This window comes from Dermacentor albipictus, chromosome 2 (genome assembly GCF_038994185.2).
Source record: "Dermacentor albipictus isolate Rhodes 1998 colony chromosome 2, USDA_Dalb.pri_finalv2, whole genome shotgun sequence".
NCBI classification, from domain to species: Eukaryota; Metazoa; Arthropoda; class Arachnida; order Ixodida; family Ixodidae; genus Dermacentor; species Dermacentor albipictus.
This window is the reverse complement of record NC_091822.1, coordinates 117,932,277-117,954,890: the sequence shown is the minus strand read 5'-3', so window position 1 is coordinate 117,954,890 and position 22,614 is coordinate 117,932,277. Positions and strand designations below refer to the sequence as shown.

The 22,614-nt window shown below is 46.9% G+C and overlaps 1 protein-coding gene across 2 annotated transcripts in view; it reads left to right on the top strand.

The window, feature by feature from the left end:
• The window catches only part of LOC139056069 (protein ABHD15-like), a 280,561-nt gene that overhangs the window by 133,281 nt on the left and 124,666 nt on the right, over nt 1–22,614 (top strand). The window contains exon 1 of one of the 2 annotated variants that reach the window (XM_070533903.1): nt 3,848–3,869. The exons of the other annotated variant lie outside the window; for it this stretch is intronic. The gene's annotated coding sequence lies outside the window, so the exon portion shown is untranslated. Of the gene's footprint in view, nt 1–3,847; nt 3,870–22,614 lie in introns of those variants that run through there. 2 annotated transcript variants of the gene reach the window in all.

Here is a 22,614-nt window from a genome sequence, read left to right as displayed (position 1 = left end):
GCTTCGTAAATTTTGCGCGAGGGGCGGTGAAAGTGCAACGTCATTGGTCAGTCGAGCTTTTATAGCATAGATGTCGTTCAACAGTTTTACGTCGTTCGGGATCTAAAGTGAAAATCACGCGCGCGTGCTTCCGAAACGACCGAAACAACTTTTTTGGAGGCATCAATGACACACAAAAAACGTTTGCGAAATGATGTTGCCTGGTTTCCTGCGTACGAAGCTCGACACCGCACGACTGGGCCGACATAACATGACGTCACAGGTGTCTATAGTGGCTCCCTGTTTGCTTTTAGAGAAGGCCCCAAGGCAATAAATAAATAAATAAATAAATAAATAAATAAATAAATAAACAAATAAACAAATAAATGTGCTGAATAGAAAGTCAAGTTACCCAATACAGTAAACTAATCTAAAAATCCGGGAGGAAAATTTGTCGTGACGCGCGAACCGTTGAGGGATTAAGGCACGCTGGTGTCGTCACGCACTGCTCGCTTTGCGTAGATTTTTTTTTTAATGAGACATATTTTTTAAATAATTTCGCCTCGCACAACACTTTTATGGCACTTTTCTTGTCTTAGCTAGCCTTACGGGAAACGAATATCCTATAAGCTCGCATTTTCCTTGTTTAGACTCGACGGACCGCTTCTCTTTAACGCACTTTACGATGTAGTAGGCACGAGTGCATCTCTTGTGCTCTCGCCTACAAGTATTCGTCCTGAAATTCAAGAGGTTCATGAACGACAACCATACAGGAGGACGTGGTGCCTAATCTTGCCGTTTGTCAGAGAGAGAGAGAGAAAGAGCGGGGGAGAGTGAAGGAAAGACAGGGAGGTCAACCATACGCACGTCCAGTTTGCTAGCCTCAGTATAGGAAGGGGGTTAGGGGGGTGAAAAGAAAGGAGAGAAGGAACACCGAGGTTGCCACTTCTCCCCAGGTGCACACAGAGACTAGAGTCAGTGACTGAGATCTGCCCATCTTCAGGCACACGCAGTAATGCACGTGTCGGTTTCTAAGCTTGCAATGAACGCCGGTCACGGTGCGAGTAAGTTGTTTTTTCACCGTAAGTGATCTTGAGTCCAGGCGAGCTCACGCATCCAATCCCGAGTATAAGACGCTAGTGGTCATAACTTACGACCCTCCTTCGCTGCCCTGAGATCGCGAGGTAGGATTGCGAAAGAAAGCAACGTGCTTGGGCCTGCATAACGCGTCATGAGGACAGCGATAAGGGCAGTCTACCCGTATGCACACGAAGTGTTGGTCATGCACCGATCATCGCGAAGTACCGGGGCTCACTTCACCATGACTTGCGTGACCCTCTCTGAAGAGCCACCCGTCTTAACCCCCAGAAAGGCCATGCAAAGTACATTCGTGCACTAAAAATATTATTTGAGTAAAGTATGAATGATATAGTAAGTAATCATTAATTAATACTGTTTGGTCTGCACAGCTATCCACAACTGAAACATCGCTACACGATGTCAATGACTCTACTATGTGTCATGCGTTAAATTTCCCGCGCCTAAATGAGCATTTCGAGTTACCAAACTCAGTATACGAAAAAAGGATGCGTTGGGATTACTGGCGCTTATTCGTCATTGAGCAGCGTCGTCAAAACAAACACGAAGCTGGGAGCATAGCATGTGCACAAAGCCCACAATACCGCTTCAGCGAATTCTGAGAGTTGCGCTAAATTGCTCTCACAATGACTAAGCGTAATTGACTTTCACGTAGATACGAATGTAGCGCTCTGTGTGGAACCCGCGCCTCGATACCAAAGCAGCAGCAGATATAGAGCCCTGTAACGATTCGCTCGAGCGTTACCTTGAACCGGTGCTGCTGTGCCATTTGTGCTTGTATTTTACTGGAGGAAACGATGCTTCGCAACCCCACCCTTTGGATCGTCCTCACACTTTAAGGGCAGAGTAGACGATGTGCTACTGCGGCCTGAACCTGCAATGAAGGAGGTCCTGCGGGTTTTCACTCGAATGCCCTATTGCTACGGTAATAGTTGAAGAGATGAATTTTTTTTATTTATTATTATTATTATTTTTTTTTAGTGAATAGCGACAAAGAGAGAGAGAGAGAGAGAGCTACCACCAGAGGAACGATGCGAAAAAAAACACAGGATGAAAGGAAAGTGAGTGCTCAGCAACCATTGAAGCATTAGCTTCCCTTAGGACGGTAAGCTTCTAAGACGGTAAGAGCGCCTCCTTTGATCGCTCAACGTTGACGCTGTCTCGAAGTGAAACTCTCTCCGAGTTTATCTTTCCGAGGAAAGAAGCTCTGCACTCGAGCACTTGCAACCGATCCTGCTTTCGGATAAGTTACTAACTGCTTCAGCCCCATTTGGCGCTATTTTCTAGAGCTCTGATACTACGCCCATTGACTACTTTCACTGAGTGTTTCTGCCTAATGACAGTTGACAGACTCCGTTGGTGGCTATTGACCACAACTGCGGCATTAATACCTCGTTCTAGCGCTCTTATACAATTGCGTAACCCTGTACGTATACTTGTTTATACATTGCGTTATGATAAACCTCGCCTATGCGAACTACCTGCCGTTCAAAGTGCAATGGTTCAAACTAAAGAAACATGATACAAGTAATCGAGCACGTTGCACCGATCACCGAGCACGTGCAACGGCCGTGATCGCTTGAATGAAGTTTTACGTGTCCGCATGCATTCGGCAGTCTCGAGTTCAACTATCATGACATCTGCTTTATGTTTAAGTGGCAGCTCTTGTCAGCTGCAAGGACTATACTTGGACTTTGGAGCAGGGACTTTAGTATTTTGCGCCAACGAAGACGTTCTCACTCGTCTTCCTGCAGAATACTGGCCTCGTTTGAACACTCTACAGTTGCTTGCTAATATGCGTCTGAATAGTGTGTGAATGGATTATTTCGTGGGCATTGCGCTTGTCGTCTGTATTTGCATGCTGCAAACCTACACTCTTGAAAATGAAGTTAGTAAATAACTAGTAAATGTGCACGACTATTATCTATTCTACTACCTTCTGACTAGTTCTGTACGAGTCAGCGGCATAGTAAAGCTAGTAAGTGCTACCTTTACTAGCCAGAAAGGTTCTTAGTATAGTTTTTTACTTTTTGCCTACTATGCCACTCCTACGTCGTCTGGCCGTGGCCTACAGAGCTCTGATTGTGGCGGTCTTGTAGAAAATTGAGACAAACAGTAGTGTTGTTCATTATGTTGCAATAAGAGATGTGCAACGCCATAGCATGCATAAAGCCTAAAGTAGGCTGTAGAAATTTGCGCACGAAGCTTTGATTATTTAACGAAATACATAGGTTCTCAATGGTGCAACATGTGCTCCCTCAAACTAGGGCTATACGAGTACACACTCTTGGAGTTCTTCTTTGAGTAAGTGTGGCGTAGCACCTTTGTCACTCTGTAAGTGTGTCCTCGCTTATCGTTGCTTGTTGGAAATATGTAGTACGTTCTTAGCAGGAGTCAGTGCGCCTTGTTCTCCCTGGTAAACATTACGTATAGATGTACTTAATTGATGCCTTGATCAATATATAGCGAAAAAACGCTGTTCGCTTTCGTGTGTATATTATTTTACTTTCTTATGCTTTTAACTTAAAAAATCACCGCCCAAACACTCCGTACAGATGGGTAACCAGCGAAGCTGGAACGTGTGGCCCCAGTGTTCATCACTAGGATAATCCTGACGGTTCCTTAAACGATGACTTGTTAGGCTGCCGGATCCTCGTTACGCAGTTGTTGCTTTCGCTCGGCTCCACGAGACTGTTCTTGTGCGTGGGCTGCAAGTATCAGCGCGGCGTGGACGAGCTCGTTCCCGGTTCTGCTGGCGGCGTTGCTGATCGAAAGCTGCCTGCTCCTCAGGAGTACGTATGACGCTTGGCCTACTCATTTCGGAGCCAGAGAGAAACTGCTGCGCACGCGCTCGTCTGCAACGGAGAGCAACAACGTCACTACTGGCGCAGCCAATTGCGCACCTATCTTTCTTTTCTTTTTTTTGCACATGCAAATGGGGTTGTGCCGGGTGATTCTTCGGCGTACAGGCGACAGACGGAAGGACAAATCGGCTAGTCATGCACAGCTTTGCTGTAATATGGGGTTTTACGCCCAAAAACCACGATTTGTGAGGCACGCCATAGTGGGGGACTCCAAAATAATTTGACACCAGGGGTCCTTTAACCTGCGCCTAAACCCAAGTACGCAGGTGTCTTCGCACTTTGCCCCTATCGAAATGCGGCCGTCGTGGCTGGGATTCAATTCCGCAAACTCTAGCTTAGTAGCGCAACACCATAGTCACTAAGCAACCTCGGTAGGTATTATGCTTTTGCAGTACCATCGACTTCATATGACAATGTAAGCGGCACTGATAAATCGAATAGGTCCCATTGTATTGTAGGTAATTATATTTTATTATTATATTAATTAAATTATTCTATATTTTATAGGTAATTATATTTTAGTTCTATAGAGGTCCATACAGTACAAGTGGCAGCCACGACGATAGTGGAAGAGAGAATAGCCTAGAGGAATTAGAAATCCCACAGGTAACGCCAGAAGAAGTAAAGAAAACCTTAGAAGCTATGCAAAGGGGGAAGGCAGCTGGGGAGAATCAGGTAACACGAGATTTGTTCAAGGATGGTGGTCAGATTGTTCTAGAGAATCTGGCGACCCTGTATACGCAATGCCTCATAACCTCGAGCGTACCGGAATCTTGGAAGAACGCTAACATAATCCTAATCCATAAGAAAGGGGACGCCAAAGACTTGAAAAATTATAGACCGATCAGCTTACTGTCCGTTGCCTACAAAGTATTTACTATGGTAATCGCAAATAGAATCAGGAACACCTTAGACTTCTGTCAACCAAAGGACCGGGCAGGATTCCGTAAAGGCTACTCAACGATAGACCATATTCACACTATCAATCAAGTGATAGAAAAATGTGCAGAATATAACCAACCCTTGTATATAGCTTTCATTGATTACGAGAAAGCGTTTGATTCTGTCGAAACCTCAGCAGTCATGGAGGCATTGCGGAATTAGGGTGTAGACGAGCCGTATGTAAAAATACTGGAAGATATCTATAGCGGCTCCACAGCCACCGTAGTCCTCCACAAAGAAAGCAACAAAATCCCAATAAAGAAAGGCGTCAGACAGGGAGATACGATCTCTCCAATGCTATTCACAGCATGTTTACAGGAGGTATTCAGAGGCCTGGAGTGGGAAGAATTGGGGATAAAAGTTGATGGAGAATACCTTAGCAACTTGCGATTCGCTGATATTGCCTTGCTTAGTAACTCGGGAGACCAATTGCAATGCATGCTCACTGACCTGGAGAGGTAAAGCAGAAGGGTGGGTCTGAAAATTAATCTGCAGAAAACTAAAGTAATGTTTAACAGTCTCGGAAGAGAACAGCAGTCTACGATAGGTAGCGAAGCACTGGAAGTGGTAAGGGAATACATCTACTTAGGGCAGGTAGTGACCACGGATCCGGATCATGAGACTGAAATAGCCAGAAGAATAAGAATGGGCTGGGGTACGTTTGGCAGGCATTCTCAAATCATGAACAGCAGGTTGCCACTATCCCTCAAAAGGAAAGTGTATAACAGCTGTGTTTTACCAGTACTCACACATGGGGCAGAAACCTGGAGGCTTACGAAAAGGGTTCTGCTGAAATTGAGGACGACGCAACGAGCTATGGAAAGAAGAATGATGGGTGTAACGTTAAGGGACAAGAAAAGAGCAGATTGGGTGAGGCAACAAACGCGGGTAAACGACATGTTAGTTGAAATCAAGAAAAAGAAATGGGCATGGGCCAGACATGTAATGAGGAGGGAAGATAACCGATGGTCACTAAGGGTTACGGACTGGATTCCAAGGGAAGGGAAGCGTAGCAGGGGGCGGCAGAAAGTTAGGTGGGCGGATGACATTAAGACGTTTGCAGGGACAACATGGCCAGAATTAGTACATGACCGGGGTAGTTGGAGAAGTATGGGAGAGGCCTTTGCCCTGCAGTGGGCGTAACTAGGCTGATGATGATGATGAGTAACTGCACTATCGAGGTAGTATTCCGTTAGCACTAAGTTAGTGCTTTTTTTTCAAGCTTCAGCAGGTAGTGAAAGGTACAAACCATCATTTTACCACCTGCACTTCTCAGAAGGTAGTGCTTTTTGGGACAAGTAACGTGTTACTATTTAGTTAGTGAATATGACGACCTTTTTCTTTAAGAGTGTATGACATGGCAAACACTCCACTACAGGGTGTCTTTCTTCTTCTTTATGTAAAAATGTATATTGATGGGTATACCCATCAATATATTTGAGTGTCCAAACGAGGCGAGTATCCCGGAGGAAGACGAGGGAGAACGCTTTCGTTGCCAGCAAAGCACAAACGTCGTTACTGCAATGTCCAAGTATTCGGTGCAGCTGCAAGGAGCTGCCGCTTAAATACAAGGCAGACTTCATAATAGCTCTTGAGGCTGCTGAATGCAAGAAGACACGTAAAACTTGATTGAAGGACACAGAAAAAAAATTTCACACCCTTAAGTGTTTTGGCTTTTCCCATAACTAACACCCGTACCCTTAAAGTTGTAAAAATTTGATTGTATTTGACAGCGAGCTCAAACTACGCCTGTGATGACAGTAGCCGTGGTTAAGTACTGCGTATTAAGTATGACCACCTGATGCTCATCTAAGACATGAGAGCTCGACAGCTGTAGCTAATAATGCTTATTTCACGCAACTTTAGAGTCATCAGTCGCAGCTAGAATAAATTTTACTTGCCCCAAAAGAAGTTGCCCAAAAGAAGAAAACTTCATTTGTCCTCTTCAACGCTTTGATTTTACCTTTTATTTGGTCTTTGGACAAACCATAAATACATTGGACCAACCAGCACCTTTAAAGGTTCGAAAACATTTACTCTGATAGGGGTAAATTTGAAACTAAAGTTCAATAACGGACTAACATTTGCTTCTGCGAAAGACACTACCCATGCTCCTTTTGTTACTGTAGGTGTGTAATGTCCATACTAACATGTCACTCAGTCAATACTGCTGGCCCATAAACGCGCACAACACGTGACACCTCGCTTACGACGGGATGTACGACACGTGCAAGCAAGCCCGTCGTCGCGCGGTTGTTGTATACTTCCAGGTATTCTTCACTATCCACATCCCAACGCCTTTTTTTTTTTCCGAGGACCCGCCTCAGTGCGTGTTAAATGCGCACCAAAGCCCCATTCCGCGCGGAACAGTGCACCCCTTCGACAAAATCGCCGAGAGCTTGCTTGCTCTCACGTGCACACACGATCGCCTCGAGAGGACGCGGTTAATCTCATGCAAATCCGTACGCACGGCTCTCGATTATTGCGAAGTCTCTCACGTCACCGGAGACGGCCACGGGGCCCATACGGGCGGGCGCGGTGCCCATCACGCGAGGGCTAAAGAGGGAGGGAAAACGCGCTCACTAATGATCCGGGCGCGCCGCCGTTTTCAAAGATTAACGACCCTCGGCGCAGCAGCCACCTTCCGCAAACACGGCAGGTGCACTACTTCTACAGCGGCGGTAGGCCGGAACGGAGATTCGCCAGCCCCGCACAGCGGCTTCCCTGCCCGTAGGCTGCCGTTTCGCAGCCTGCAGCGAGACGCGGCTCCCCGGTTAAGCGCTGCAGCCCCGCGTCCCACGCGAAGAGCTACCGAACAGGCACGTCTGCCGCTGCGTGTATTCGTAAAGGTGTAGTGCTTCAGGTTAGGCTCTCCCTCAACGCAAGAGTTCTTCGGCGAAGTGCACGGTGAGGCGATACACGGACGCGTAAAATTTTAAATGTTCCCTTTGGCGGAGAGGCGCCGTTTGGCGCATCGTAAATTCGGACGCGCGGCTGAAACTTTTCTTTCCGTTGCCTCTTGGGTTTCAAAACGGCGCGAACTTGTGCGTTTCGTTGTCTGGCATATACGGCGTTCGGCTTTCGGTAACAGCGCGGCGCCTTCGTTGTCTGGGTATAAATCGCATTCGGCCGGCTTTGCGTTAACCGGTGCTTCGCATTCCCGCGTCTATCTCTCGTCCGTTAACGTAACAGCGCGTGAATTCCACAGGGGCAATAAGACCTGACGTCGTTGCGCGAGAAGGCCTGAAAGTAATGATCCATAACCTTCTACCGCTACCCGCCGTGGTTTCTCAGTGGCTATGGTGTTGGGCTGCTGAGCACAAGGTCGCGGGATCGAATCCCGGCCACGGCGGCTGCATTTCGATGGGGGCGAAATGCGAAAACACCCGTTTACTTAGATTTACGTGCACGTTAAAGAACCCAGGTGGTCAAAATTTCCGGAGTCCTCCACTACGGCGTGCCTCATAATCAGAAAGTGGTTTTGGCACGTAAAACCCCATAATTTAATTAACCTTCTACCGCTGTCTTTTTCCTGCTCTCGTTAAAGCACGCACACACCGTAGGCGCAGTCTCACAAAGTCTGGAGATCCGTTCCGTGCGTCGGTGTCTTACACAGGCGTGGTCTACAATAATCTGTCGTCAGTCGCCGACCGTCTCATCGCTTCCCCTGCGCAAATTGAACCAGATGCGAACGAACAAAACCCGCATATATGTAAGTGGTGAGTGACCTTGCGACGCCTGTAAGGCGTGCCATTATGTAGATCGCCCGCGGCGTAGTCATCTTATAGCTTCAGATATATGTAGGGCTTCGGCGGAGTTCGGCTGGAGACTCTTGCTTAGATTCCTCGCGCATGCTGACTTGTGTCCTTCGCCCACACACGAGCGGAACGCCGGTCCCATGCCGGCTCAGCCAACTCTGCAGAAAAGTTCGAAATCGTAACAGCGCGAACAAAACGACAATGAGGTGAAAGGACGCAGCACAGCCGTGTCCTTTCACTCCGTCGTCGTTTTGTTCGCGCTGTTACCGTTGTGGCTGTGTACCAACTCGCCCAACTTCCCACTTTAATTTTTGCAGAAAGGAGCGGATGCGGTGTCTCTAGCTATACGCTGCACCCGTGACTGCTTCCGTTAAACGTTTGCTTTCCAAAAGAAAATAAAAACATGATTGCACATTCGAACGAGCAGTACGTGTATCAAGATGTATACCGCATTAGAATATGTACTTTGGACACATACTAATGCGGTATATATCTTGATACACGCACCTCCATTCAGGAGAGTAGGCAGGCGTTGTGCCCCTTCCGGTGGCAGTTGCCAGCCTGCTCGTCGCTTTCCCTTTTCTGTTAACTGTGTATATGTGTTCAAAACAAATAATAATAATAATTATTATTATTATTATTATTATTATTATTATTATTATTATTATTATTATTATTATTATTATTATTATTCGCACCCTTGTTTGCCACATGCGCGAATAGGGCGTGCCACACGCATGGAAATTTTCCAGAGACCTTTATAGTACACAGCGTGCGGAACTTTCATCCTGTCGTTGCACTGTTTCTATCGACTCGCGCGCTGGTTTTAGCGCAATCAATTTATTAAAGAGCGCTCGCATATGAAACGCGAGGTGCCTCTTCCTGCTCATTGCATGGTATGCAGTTTATGGATGCAAGACTGAATATCACATGTCCCCTGCAGCTGCAGCTCGCTATACGGGTATAATTAATCTCGCCCTCCGGTAAGTAACGATGTGCCGGGAGATGGAGGCAGAGTAAACAAAAGCAAAACAGAGCACTGGTGTTCTCATACTCAGTGCTATAGTTTCCCATATGCATCATGCGGCGTCACAGAAAGCGTTCGGTAATGATGACGGATGAAGACGCCAGACGGCGCTGCGGCGGCAATGCCCGTGCGCTGTCGGTCCTCTTTGTCTCGCGCAACGGCGAACGAGATCGCCCTCGTCGAGAGGAAGCGATAACATGTTAGCGCCCGCTGTCTTTGAAGTGGCGCGAACACGACACGGTGATATCGCCATATACGCATCGCATTGCACGACGGACGACCTTGGTCAATACCCGCAGTTATTCTTTGTTATTGTCGTCATTGTCGACATTGTTGTTGTTCCTCTCGTTCGTTGATACCACTGTTGTCGTGTACTTTGTCGATGCCGCCTGCTGCCTAGGAACGTATTGTGAACACGCCTGTTGGGTGCACGTTGAGCGAGAGACGTAGCCAGTTATACCCCCGTCGCACTGGACGTTTGAATGTCATTCGAACTGAATGGCGTTAGCATCGAATGACATTATTCGGCTGCTACGCAGCGGTATTTAATGTCATTAGAATCGAATGAGTTCGGAGAAACTCATTCGGCTTTGCATTCGAAGCGAATGCATACTCCCTACCCCAGAGACAATGTAAAATATTACATTGAGCGTTGGTGATTTGAGAAGCGTTCTTGTAAAAAGCTAATTATTGTGCGTGCACTTTAAAGCATCTGTTAGTTTAACGAGAGAAACGCTGTATGGCAGGTTGCCACAATATCTTGTTACTCTCCACCTCAGTGGCGCCTGGCAGCCGTCGCTTTACTTGTCGGCCTTGTCTTGGCTTATCGTAGCCATGGAGACATTCCGACATAAAGATTTGTATGCGTCTTACTTCGGTGAAGTGGCGCCTCATATTTATATTAATGTACAAAGACTGACTTTTCAGACACTCCCACATACCTTGTTCTGCTTGCCAGTTTCTTTCTTTTCTGTTTTTTTTTTAACAAACGGGCGCCTGTGTGCACGTACAAAGCGAGGTACGCAGCAAGTAACCGCTTCACCTACTGCAACTGAACGTCGTCGTTCAGCGCTGCCACGCCAGTCATATTGTTTATGTTCAGTTTATCGCTATGACCAACTCAATGGCTATGACTACCAAGCTGGCTAAGCCTTGTCTTGGCTTGTTGTGGCCATGCAGACATCCTGAAATAGAAGATTTATATGAGTCGTATTTCAGTGTAGTGCCGCCCCATATTTATATTAACATACATCGATTGGCTTTTCAGCCGCTCACACCGTACCTTGTTCTATACTCGCCAGTTTTTTTTTTCTTTTTTCTGGAAGGATCGCCATTGATATCACGGACGAATGGCATTAATTTTTCCGATGTAGCACCACCACGGGTCGATCTAATGGCATTCGTTGCACCGAATGTCATTCGAATCTAATGATGGTAATGTGACAGGGGCATTAGCTTTTCTGTGATCTGATTTTTTGTAACGCTTACTGAAGAGAGAAAATTTTCAAATCACGCATAAAGAGGCGTACGCGGTTCTTATGTGAACGTGGGGAAAACAAACAGAAAAATAAGCACGTGACAAGGTACTGCCGCATAGCAGACCCAACGTCTTCAACCGCAAAGTTATATAGGACGATGCGTCACCGGCGTGCGGCGCTCTGTAAAGCAGAAGGTGGAAACTGCCATGCAAGAATCTCGCAAGTGTCGAGTTAAATTCGTTTCAACATATCCCGCATGCACTTACGCTACCAAAAAAAAAAACAGAATTATAAGTTTTTTATAGAAAGAGCGGCACACGCCGACTAAAAGTTGCACACAAGAGCGCGCACTGCACCTTCCCATTCCAGGGCACGCGCGTTTGTTTCTTGAGCAAATTTTATTTTGTCACTGTTCCCGTCTCCGGCGTACCACCAAAAACGAATGCACCCGCATAGAAGGACCCGAACCGCGGCTATAGCATTGCTGTAAGCACTCTTAATGCGCAGCCGACTTCGTCGCAAAAACGCTGTGCACTCGAGGCAGACAAAAAAAAAAACTGCTTAAATGTTTAAGTAAACAGCTAAGCGAAGCCAAGCAAACGAGATACTGCTGGCGATATCGGACCTTATTATTATTGTTTTTTCCCAGGCAGTGAAATGCAGCTTGAAAATTTCCCAATGCAGCTTATAGGAGGATCTGTCACTTCACATAACGCCTTATGCGGTCCCTGCTCTCGCAAAGCGAGGCCGTTGAGAGCCTAAATAAACAAAAAAAGTTGAAAGCTGTCGCCGCCACGCGTGATTTTCGGGCTTTCCGAATAAATAGCTGCGCTCGACTGCAGATTCGCACCTGCTGCCGCAGCAATTCACTGCAAGAAAGAAACTTTGTCATCGAAGCGACAGGCTGCATGCAGCCGTTTCGAGGCGCTGTGCGCCAGTCCAGTGTATCGGCGGCAGGGAGGCGAAGGAGGCTGCTGGCTGGTGCCGTGGGCTTAAGGCCTGGCATAAGGCAGGCCTGTAAACCGTGGGCGGTCTCACCGAGACTGCGAGTTCCGCGAGATTAAGAAACCATATAAAAGTTCCCCACTGCCACCGTTTCAACCGCATTTAGCTCGGATAAGCGGATTTCTGTTTTTTTTTTTTCGCTCTACTGAGCGCTAGTTAGCGCGCGCTGTCACTTCCTGCGGTCACGGATTATAGTTTCTTATCCGCGTTTTATGCTGCTGCCGCTGCCGCTGCTTCCTACTACGGTCGTGTTCTCTTGCCTGTGGTCGCTTGAAAAAAAGTTTGCGCTTGGGGCTGCGCTCGGTGCTGTCGATTTGTGCACAGGTTTGATACCTTGAGACCCGCGCGGTTTATCCTTGGTCTTGACGCAGGAACGCTTTCTCTTTCACTTCTCTCAGCTTTCGCTTGCTTTAGAGTGAGGTTGGAAAGAGGGGTGGCGGCTGGCTCTTTCCCGAACTGCTTCGTCAAAACCTGTAACGGGGTTTATGGCGTCGTGGGCATGTAGGTCAATGAGTGAAGAAGATGATGAAGGAAGGAACGGAGATCTATATAAAGGGCTGGTCCATAGCCCCGCATACCAATATCTCTTGAAATTTTTGCATTCAGCTGAACTAAATGTCACCTATTTGCCCCCTCGTATTTCTGTTCTCTTTACGGATCCTACGCAAGATACGCTCTGTGACGTTTATAAATTTATTATTATTATTATTATTATTATTATTATTATTATTATTATTATTATTATTATTATTATTATTATTATTACTTTATAACTGTGGCACATCTTGGGTCATTTCATTTTTATGTCTAGCTGCGTTGCTGCTTAACCGCAGCAACTTTTTACGTGTAGTTCTCAAGTGCTCGTGGGATTTGGAAGTAAACCAACTGTTGTTTATAGACGTTATGATGACAATGAAGCGGGGCAAGAAGCCTATACGTGTGGAGCCTCCCTTGGAAGAAGAAAATAAAAAGGTTTCCGTGCGGTGTATAACTGTCTGCTTGCCAGAGGGAAACATAAGTATGGGGGGCATTTTTACTTTCTCACCGGAATATTTGCCGTGCTACAGATTGCGGTTGCGACAACTTCATTTGCACAATTCACGGATGAAAAAAAAACCGCGAAACGACGCGAAAGCCTCTCAGTCGAGGGCTGCAGTGGGCAGAGCTTTGTTATTTTTTACAGCGTTATGGTGTTGTAACGATTATAGACTGACAAAATCGTCTGCTTAATGCAGAATCATTGTCGCATACGTCGCAGTTGAAGTCGAGAAGTGTAGCTGCTGAATCTGTTTTCGCGCGGTTTGAAGAGACTGCGAAAATCTTTTGCCCGTTTCACAAATCTTGAAGAAAAATATTTATTGCCGAGAAATTTTGGCCACGCACAAACTACGCCGTCTTATACGTTTGACTATAGAGCGTTCTCTACGCAGACGATTCAGGGAAAAGGAAGATCGTAATGTAAGGTAAACAGTTCTTTTTTTCTTTGAAGGCACATTCCGACAAAAAAAAATGTGACAGTGACTGTCACCGTGCACTATTCGACTAATCGAGTAATCTCGAGAATAATATGCACTATTGGGCTTCGTTGCGCTGTTGAGCACGTGGAAGAGGGTTCGATTGCCGAATGCTATGACCGCATTCAGATGGGGCCGGAATGCAAAATCGCCCGTGTACCGCACGTTGGTTCCGCATTGAAAGAACCCCAGCTGGCCAAAATGATACCGGAGTATCCGGCGTCCCAGGTAGCCGACCGTGCAGTTTCGGGACGTTATTAGACTCCACAGTTCCGTGGAGATTCGAGGCATCGTCACGTTTCGCACGCCTGCACCTCCTCCCAAGCAGGGGGACACGCCGTCTCTCAAAAAATGCCTAATCGTTGATACTCGGAAATATTTCCAGCTACACTGTCGGGAAATATTCCCGCAATACTGTGTATACACTGCGTTCGCTATAGAAGCACCGCCCTCGTAACGACGGTAAGCGGGTCGTCACGTGGCATATATAGTCAGCATTCCTGTGGAAACGGCGGCGACGATCGCTTCTTCTACAGCAGCATACGTCGTAACACTGGCCGTAAACCATACCGATCCCGCCGCAACGCCACGTGTCCATGCGCCGACTATACGCGCGGCTTGCGAAAGTTCGCAAACTTGTCTGCGCCATCAATTCGCGAGAACCGCGGTTATCATCAGGCGAAGAGGACCTAGACACGGACAAGATAAAGATGTTGTCTTTAATGAAAGCTGCTGATGTTTGCCTCGCCGAAGGCCTGGCGTGCTGCCTCAAGGTTTTGGGTAAAAGCTATGATATGCACACAGGGATCAGACGAACGCGCAAACGGCAAATACACCTACAGGCACTTATGCATTCAAACTGATCGTAAAGTCTGATTAAGAACCGTAGCTATATAAAAGAAATGATGTTCGAAGCGTTTTCGTTGCACGTAATGCCCAAGCAGCGTTTATCCGCTGATCACGCACTTCCCTCAGGTATAAGCTAGAGTCCCGTTACACAAATAAAACGCAGCCTTCAGGAGATCGTCTGTCCGATTAACTTCGACTGTGGTCGCACGAGAAATTTCTAGGATCCCTCAGGAACGTTACGTACTGAACACAACGGCGAGTCTCATTACTTTGCATTTGAAGTATTTGTTGTATATAAGCCACGTCCAACCCGATGTGCTGAATACATATGTTCGGTCTTGTCTACTGAGACCTCGCCGCACGTTGAACTCGTAAGATGCGTAAAGGGGTTCGTACTGCCCGTATCACACTCTGCACGTACACACTGCAACGGTGACCACATCTTCGTCGCGTCCGTTCTACACACACACGCGACATCCGGGGAAGAGGTGCACGCAGTTGCACGGGAAAGCAATGTTCTGGGCGACGTTACGGGCTCTTTGAGGCACTTAAGAGCAGTCTGAAGCATGATCTACAAACGACCGTATGCGTCAAGCTTAAGGGCAATGCAGAATTTTTCTTTCGCGGATTATAGATGGATCGCATGCCATTGAAATTGACGCGCAAACGTACGTGATCGCCAGATGCAATGAAACGTATACGACTAATTTCTAAAAAGCGATCGAGATAAATACTTTCTATGGGTTTGGTGGTTGGCTTTTCGAAGAATCATGTTGTAAGTCAGTGATTTCCCACTTCTGCGCTTCTGTCTGCGCGTACTGCCGCAGCAAATGAAGGTTCATAGAGGGGACACCAGACAGCATCTAAAAGAAAATTGATTTGTCTTTTCACATAGCGTTTATTGCAAATGAGTGTCCCGGGATGTTGCAACAAGCAATCATCTATCAAAGTTCAATTTTAGTGTTCCACTCCTTACGTGAGATCTAATTAGCGCTCAATAGAAATTATGTTCTTCCAATAAGTTTGGTCTAACTTTGTAACGTACGCGACCATGCTGCGTCATATACAGGCTTGTAGAATCGCGTGAGAGTATACATATTTCATGTCTGATGGTTCGTGAGTTTCCGAACCACAGAGCACCGTTATTTGGTCAGATACGTAAATGTCGCTTGTAGGCCCCAGCCGACCCAGTAACTGCATTGCCCTCGGTCTCCCGAACGCTGGGTCGATGACCTACGTAGTTGTGCGATGTTGGCTTAATTCTGCTGCGGAAATGAGAAACACTACGACAAGCTTCTTCGAACTTTATTGCTTTTTGAGTGGATTATGTGAAGACCGTTTACGACATGTGCGAACGTCCCGAGCCATTTCCTTTGTCTTCGGCGCTATAATCACGTCTTCTTACAGCAACGACAGTGATAAACTGAAAAAGCGGAAGCAATCGGCTCCCTGTCCCAGGTTGCAGAAGAAATTTATGGGGGCGTACGAATAAGAAAATTTTTTCATCGAATCAACTACGAATGTTTCAGAAACACGACCGTAGAATATCAAATCGAATGCTCACAATCTCAAAACGAAAGTGAAATATGCCCCACTCGCTGAATATAGACTGTATTATTAGGCGACAGTATCATTTGTATTTTGAGACTTTCTTCTATATTACTGTAGAGTCATTTAACTTGTATATTGTATGTACCATGTATTTCTTACTTCATAGTACTACTGTGAAAGCATTGCTTCAGAAGTTGTGGTGCTTTATGAAAAGATTATTTCATATGTAATCTTGGACCCTGTATGTTGTAGGCTAGACCCATTCATGAAGTGAGTAGCCGGCGATAAGTGGAAGCTTTAACTCAGGTGCTCCTATCTGCATAATGTAAAAGAATTCGTTTTTCTCGGCAACCACTGCACCAAATTTGGCGAGGTTTCTTGAATTTAAAATAGAAACTTAAAATCTAGTGACTTTTAGTTTGGAATTTCTTATTTAAGGCGCCAATTTTTTATTAAAAATTGGCAAAAATTGAAAATTTTCAGTAAACAAGACTATCAAGTTTAGAACTCTGTAACTCAGCAATCAAAACTATATGGCAATTTTACGCATTGCATCTGATAGTACCTATAAAACAGACAAGGAAGGAAGGAAGGAAAAAGTGGAGAAGGAAAGGTAGGGAGGTTAACCAGTTTAGCTTAACCGGTTTGCTACCCTACACATGGGAGAGGGATGGGGGAGATTAAAGATGGGGAAGGGGGAGAGGGAGAGAGAGCACATAGCACAGCACACACACATCGTCCCTTGGAGTCCATCAATCTGGCATGGTACGTGACATCACTTTTACAGCCGCTTGTCCAATCCCGTCTCTTTCAAAAACCGAAGAAGTCCCTTTGTCGCCTTCACCTGCGATGTCTTCTGTCGGCGGCATGTGAAAATCGTGTCGAGGGACAATGGTCTACTGTCAAGGTGCACTAGAACGGATGCCAGGGACTGTCGCTGAACATTATATTCAGGGCAGTCGCACAGAATATGTTCCAGCGTCTCCTCGCAAAGACAGGCATTACAGAGAGCGTTGTCGGCCATTCCAATGCGGAAGGAGTAAGATTTCGTGAAAGCCACCCCTAGCCATAAGCGATAAAGCAGAGTCGCCTCTCTTCGGCGGAGTCCAGTTGGCATATAGAGATGCATCAAAGAGGGCAGATGGTATTGACGGTTGCTCCGGTTGGTCTGGCTGTTTGGTGTGCACCATAGAGATAGCGTGATCTCCTGTGCAAGCACTCGAAGTCTGCTAGCTGCGTCGGATCGTGTAAGCGGTATGGCCTCTTCTTGTGCGTCTTCAAGAGCTGCCCGAGCGGCATTATCGGCGTCTTCGTTTCCAGTGACGCCGCAGTGACTTGGCAGCCACTGAAACGTCACGTGGTGTCTTTTCTCCTGTGATGTATGGAGTAGGCATCTAATATCGAATACGAGCTGTTAGAATGGCCCGCGACGCAGAGCTGATAGTACAGACAAAATTTATATGTTACACATGAATCTGAAAAATATCAGTAATATGGATATACAACTATTGGAGAACCCTTGTACACAGCATAATAAATTCACGTCAAATATAAATTGGCAAAGGGAATTTCTCCGCCTTGAATGATCTAATGGATGCCGTTTACAGAACCGCGATATCTGTTCTTGGTGCAGAATTATTAATTTGTAAACTTCGTGATTGTATCTTTTTTTCGAACCTTGCAATTTTCGAAATTTTTTAAAGAAAATTCAGGTCCTAAACCGAAATTCCGCTTCCAACAGTCACTAGGATCTAACTTTCTGTGTCAAATGCAACACATTTCATTAATATCGGTCCAGGGGTTATCTCAGAAAAGTTTTTCTGCGCTTTACATGTATTTGAATAGGCTGTATCGGAGTTGGGCACGAGCTAAAGCTTCGTTTTAAATTGTGCATCAACATCTCCTTATATTATATCAATAAAAAAAAACGTGGGGTCTGTTCGGCCATCTTGTTTACACTATTTGATACATCTGCACCAGACGTGGTACAGTACAACCACATCGAGCGCACGATGACAAAAACAATAATGAAAGATAGAAAGGGCACGTCCCAAATGCATTTAGTAGAGTGTAGTGTTCGCGGAAAGGAGATAAAGACGTATATATTACAGCACCACACATCGTTTTCAAGGAGCACAAATGGGTTGGGATGGGTCAAATATTAAATAGCTTTGTCTAAAGTCGCGACAGCGACTTTCGACAAAGAAGAAGAAGAAGTTTGGTTCGGCACAGTCGCACTGCTGTCTCGCTCCCTAGTGTTTTTGAATTTTTTCGACGTTTTGTCAAATAGATTTGTCGAAGACGTCGGACGACTCGCCAAGGTACCTTCCCTACCGGAGGCCGGAGGGGCCTTCGCCTCCCGTCGCTTCGATAGGAGCCTGCAGAAGAGCCCGATCTGGTAGCGGCGAGACCCCCGCCATGACTACGCCTGACCTGACACCGGGGCAGAGGCCACCGACTGACCCTGAGAGCAACCGTGACTGTAAGCGATACAAGGTTACAGAAACAGACGACGAGTCTACGCCTATTGACGATTGTGACATAGCTGACATCACAGATCTGGACGATGAAGGCTTCAGGCTTGTGCGTCACCGCAAGAAGAGGACCGTCGGAATCCCAGTGATTGTTACGCCTGCCACAGAAGGAGCCGACCTGAAAAAAGTAAATCCCATTGTTCTGTCTACGGATATTGAAAAAATTCTTGGCGCATCGCCAGTTAGGAGCCGATTTACTGCTCAAGGAGCCCTGCTTCTAGATGTACAGACAGAAGAGCATGTGAATTCCCTTCTCAGCTGCAAGTCGATCTCAGGGATTGCAATCTCAGCACGAGTGCCCAATTCGTACCTGCAAAACACGTGCATTATTAGAGGAGTACCGAAGTGGTACACTGACGAGGAACTGTAGCTATACCTTAAACCACAAGGAGTTTACCATGCAAGGAGAGTCATGCGACGCATCCAAATTTCCGAAACCGATTGGGAGTCCAGGCGAACCAGCTCCGTGGTTCTTACGTTCGCTCCGAATACAGACCGTCCAGAGAAGATCAACTTGGGCTTCACAAGACACGAGACCATTGACTACGTTGAGACACCACCTCGGTGCTTCAAGTGTCAGCGCTATGGACATGTGGCCAAGTACTGCCGTGGTGAGCAGCGGTGTAAAAGATGTGGAGGACCGCACGATTTCAAAACATGCGCGTGCAGAGAGAACGTTCTATGTGCAAACTGTAGTGGTGGTCATCCAGCTAGTTATAGCAAGTGTCCAACGCGGGCAGCGGCAATAAAGCGTAAGAAAACGTTTATCTTGGGGCCAACAGGGAACGATGAGAAAAATACGACAAAGAAAACGACAGAACGACACAGAGAGTCAGACGCAATGAAATGGAGCTCAAAGAGTGAAACTGATTTTCCAAGCCTGAAGCCTTCTCCAGGAATCCAGGACACAGTGATGCCATCACGCAGCGGACCGGCTAAAACAGTCAAATCAATGAACAGAGGCTCCGTAGAAGAGAAGACTGCTGAACAACCGGAACAGCGAAGTTATGTGTCTGTACTGCAGCGACCCCAATCGCGTTGCGATGAAAACACACCACAGGAGAACTGTCAGCAGGTGCTACGTGCTCTCTTCAAGGCCTTGCGATCACACATAGAGAAGATGCCGGCTAGCTCGATGAAGGAAATGCTCGAAGTAGTCCTCGCTCTCGAGTCAGTGATTCTCAGCTCTGCCTCTTCTTAAAGCACCTAGCAATATGGATGCGGTCAGGACACAATGTTCACCATCTCGTCCACAGGTGCCACTTATTATGCAATGGAACTGTGCGGGTCTTGCGTGTCATCTACCTGAACTGTCGCTTTTCTTACGCAACATGCCTGTGCCAATATTGGCCCTGTCCGAGGCTGGTCTTCCAAGTTCCAGAACCATTGCTGGTTATGTCGCACATGGAAACCAAAGTATTCCAACACGAATGGAAGCGCCATGCTATATGTGAGACGTGAAATACCACATTACGTTCTACCAGTTCAAGACCTTTGCAGCAGTGCTTTGGAAGTCACTGCTGTACAAGTGCGGCTGGGAAATCGAAGCCTCAGCGTGGCCTCTGTGTATGTGAGCTCTCGCCTGAAGGTCTCGATGGGAGAAATTATCAGAGACCTCTGCAGCCGCTGCCCAGCTCCTAGGATTATATGTGGCGACTTCAACGCGCACCATACTCTCTGGGGCGACAAGGCGACTGATGCACGTGGAAAGCAAATTGTTAGCGCTTTAAACACCGAGGGACTCTGCGTGGCAAATGACAAACAGCCAACGTTTTTTCGACCACCGGCCTCTTACAGTGTCATTGACTTGACGTTACACTCAACGGACATCTTCGCATCGTCAACGACTAGTAAAGATAGAATGGGCAGTGATCATTTTCCTGTCTTCGTTAACATTGCTGGATATTGAACCAACGGCCGAAGATCCTGTCCTGTGACGCATTGGGATACATACAGGGACGGCCTAAGCGAATCATCTGGAAACCTGTTCGCGGACATGCTACGTAGCAAGAGATTGGCTACCGCTGAGCTGAAGCTACCCGACCACTTCCCCGCTCCCGATCTAAAGCTCAAAAATCTATGCGCTGCCCGTAGAAGAGCGGAACGGAGGCTGATGAGGACGAAAGGCAACCCTTCAATGAAGACTATATATAACAGGATTAACGCAGTAATTCGACGTTATACAAGGAAACTAAGAAGAGATCAATGGGCATCATTTTGTGCAACCCTATCGGTCTTCACGCCAGTTCCACGGATATGGTGGGTCGGTAATAACCTTGCTGGAAACTTTCGACCAAACAAGCCATTTGAAGCCCTAGCATTGAAGTTGGGCAAGACACTCGCTTGTCTTGCGAATGACTTCGCTGAAATCTACTCTTCCGGAAGGTCAGCTGGCACAACCAACCCGCCACCGCCGCTATCATCGTCTATAATGGATGCTCCTTTCACACTCAGAGAGCTGGAACTAGCTATGAGCAGCCTCCGACATCGCTGTGCGGTGGGACCTGACCTCATCAGTAATCAGATGCTGACTAACCTACCGGTTGAGAGACGGCGTGATTTGCTGGCATTTTTTAACCAAGTCTGGGCCAGTGGGGCTATCCCGCATTTATGGAAGGTAGCATGGGTGGTACCGGTTCTGAAGCCTGGAAAGAATCCTGCAGCTCTGGACTCATACAGACCGGTATCACTGACCTCGTGTGCAGCGAAGCTAATGGAGAAGATGGCGTGCACAAGACTCACTTGGTATGTCGAGCAGGGTCGAAAACTACCATCGTGCATGACTGGGTTTCGGCAGCGTCTAAGCGCTCAAGACAATGTGCTGGACCTTCTAAGCCACATAGAACATTACAGTGCGGATGGCCTGTCGACACTTGCTGTTTTCATGGATGTTTCTAAGGCTTACGACTACGTGTCTCAAAGAGCCATCATCAGCCAGTTGCAAGTTATCGGCGTCACGGGTCATCTCTTGCACTTCATACATACGTTCCTCAATGATCGTCGCATCAGAGTTCGTCTCGGCGACACTTTGAGCGATGAAATACGTATATTTCGCGGTGTGCCACAGGGGAGTGTTTTATCTCCCTTATTATTTAACACTGCCATGAGTAGCCTCCCAAGTGTACTAAACCATCGAACACCAGTGAAGATATCTATATATGCCGATGATATCTGCATTTGGGTCTCCGGCTACCAGCATCGCCGCCTTGCACGAATAGCCCAGGGAGCAGTAAAAGCCATTCAGGGCCACTTGGCAACGATTGGATTATCACTATCAGCAGAAAAATTATCATTCGTACTATTCCCTGGAGTGAAAAGAAAATCTACACGTTTGACGCTGAATTTGGACGGATACCAGATTCGACAAGTCACCAACGTCCTATTTCTGGGCGTTACCTTAGACCACAGGCTATTCTGGCGCCGCGGTGTTGACCACGTTGTGGCGTCTTCGTCACCCAGGCTACATGTGCTCAAGCGAGTCGCTGGCATACGCTGGGGCAACCACCCGACGTCCATGCTACGGCTACATACAGCGTTGGTTACAAGTCGAATCCTGTATCAGCTACCTCTGATGTCACCCTCAGACAGCCAATACGAGCGCTTAGAAGCCATCCACAGAAAAGGTATCCGACTTTGCCTTGGAGTCCCTCAGCCAGCGTCAAACAAGAAAGTGCTCTACGAGGCTGAGTCACGCCCTCTACGACTTCAGGCTTCCCAGGCTCTGATGATCCAGCTCCTACGATTGAGTGAGTCTACGCCCGGTAGAGCGCTCTTACGGCGTATAGGTAACAGGCCGCGCTCACATTTTTATGCAGCATTGAACACGCTTCGCGTATTAGGATTGCGCTGCTCGAGACAGAGGGAAAGGATAGAACCACCCTGGACATTCGAGGACATCATATGCAACTTAAGTGTACCACGATTGCAATCAAAGAGCTGCATTCCATCTGCAGAAGCCAAGTCATTAGTCCTGGAACACCTGAACACGATTTACCCGAGTCACCTACAAGTATAC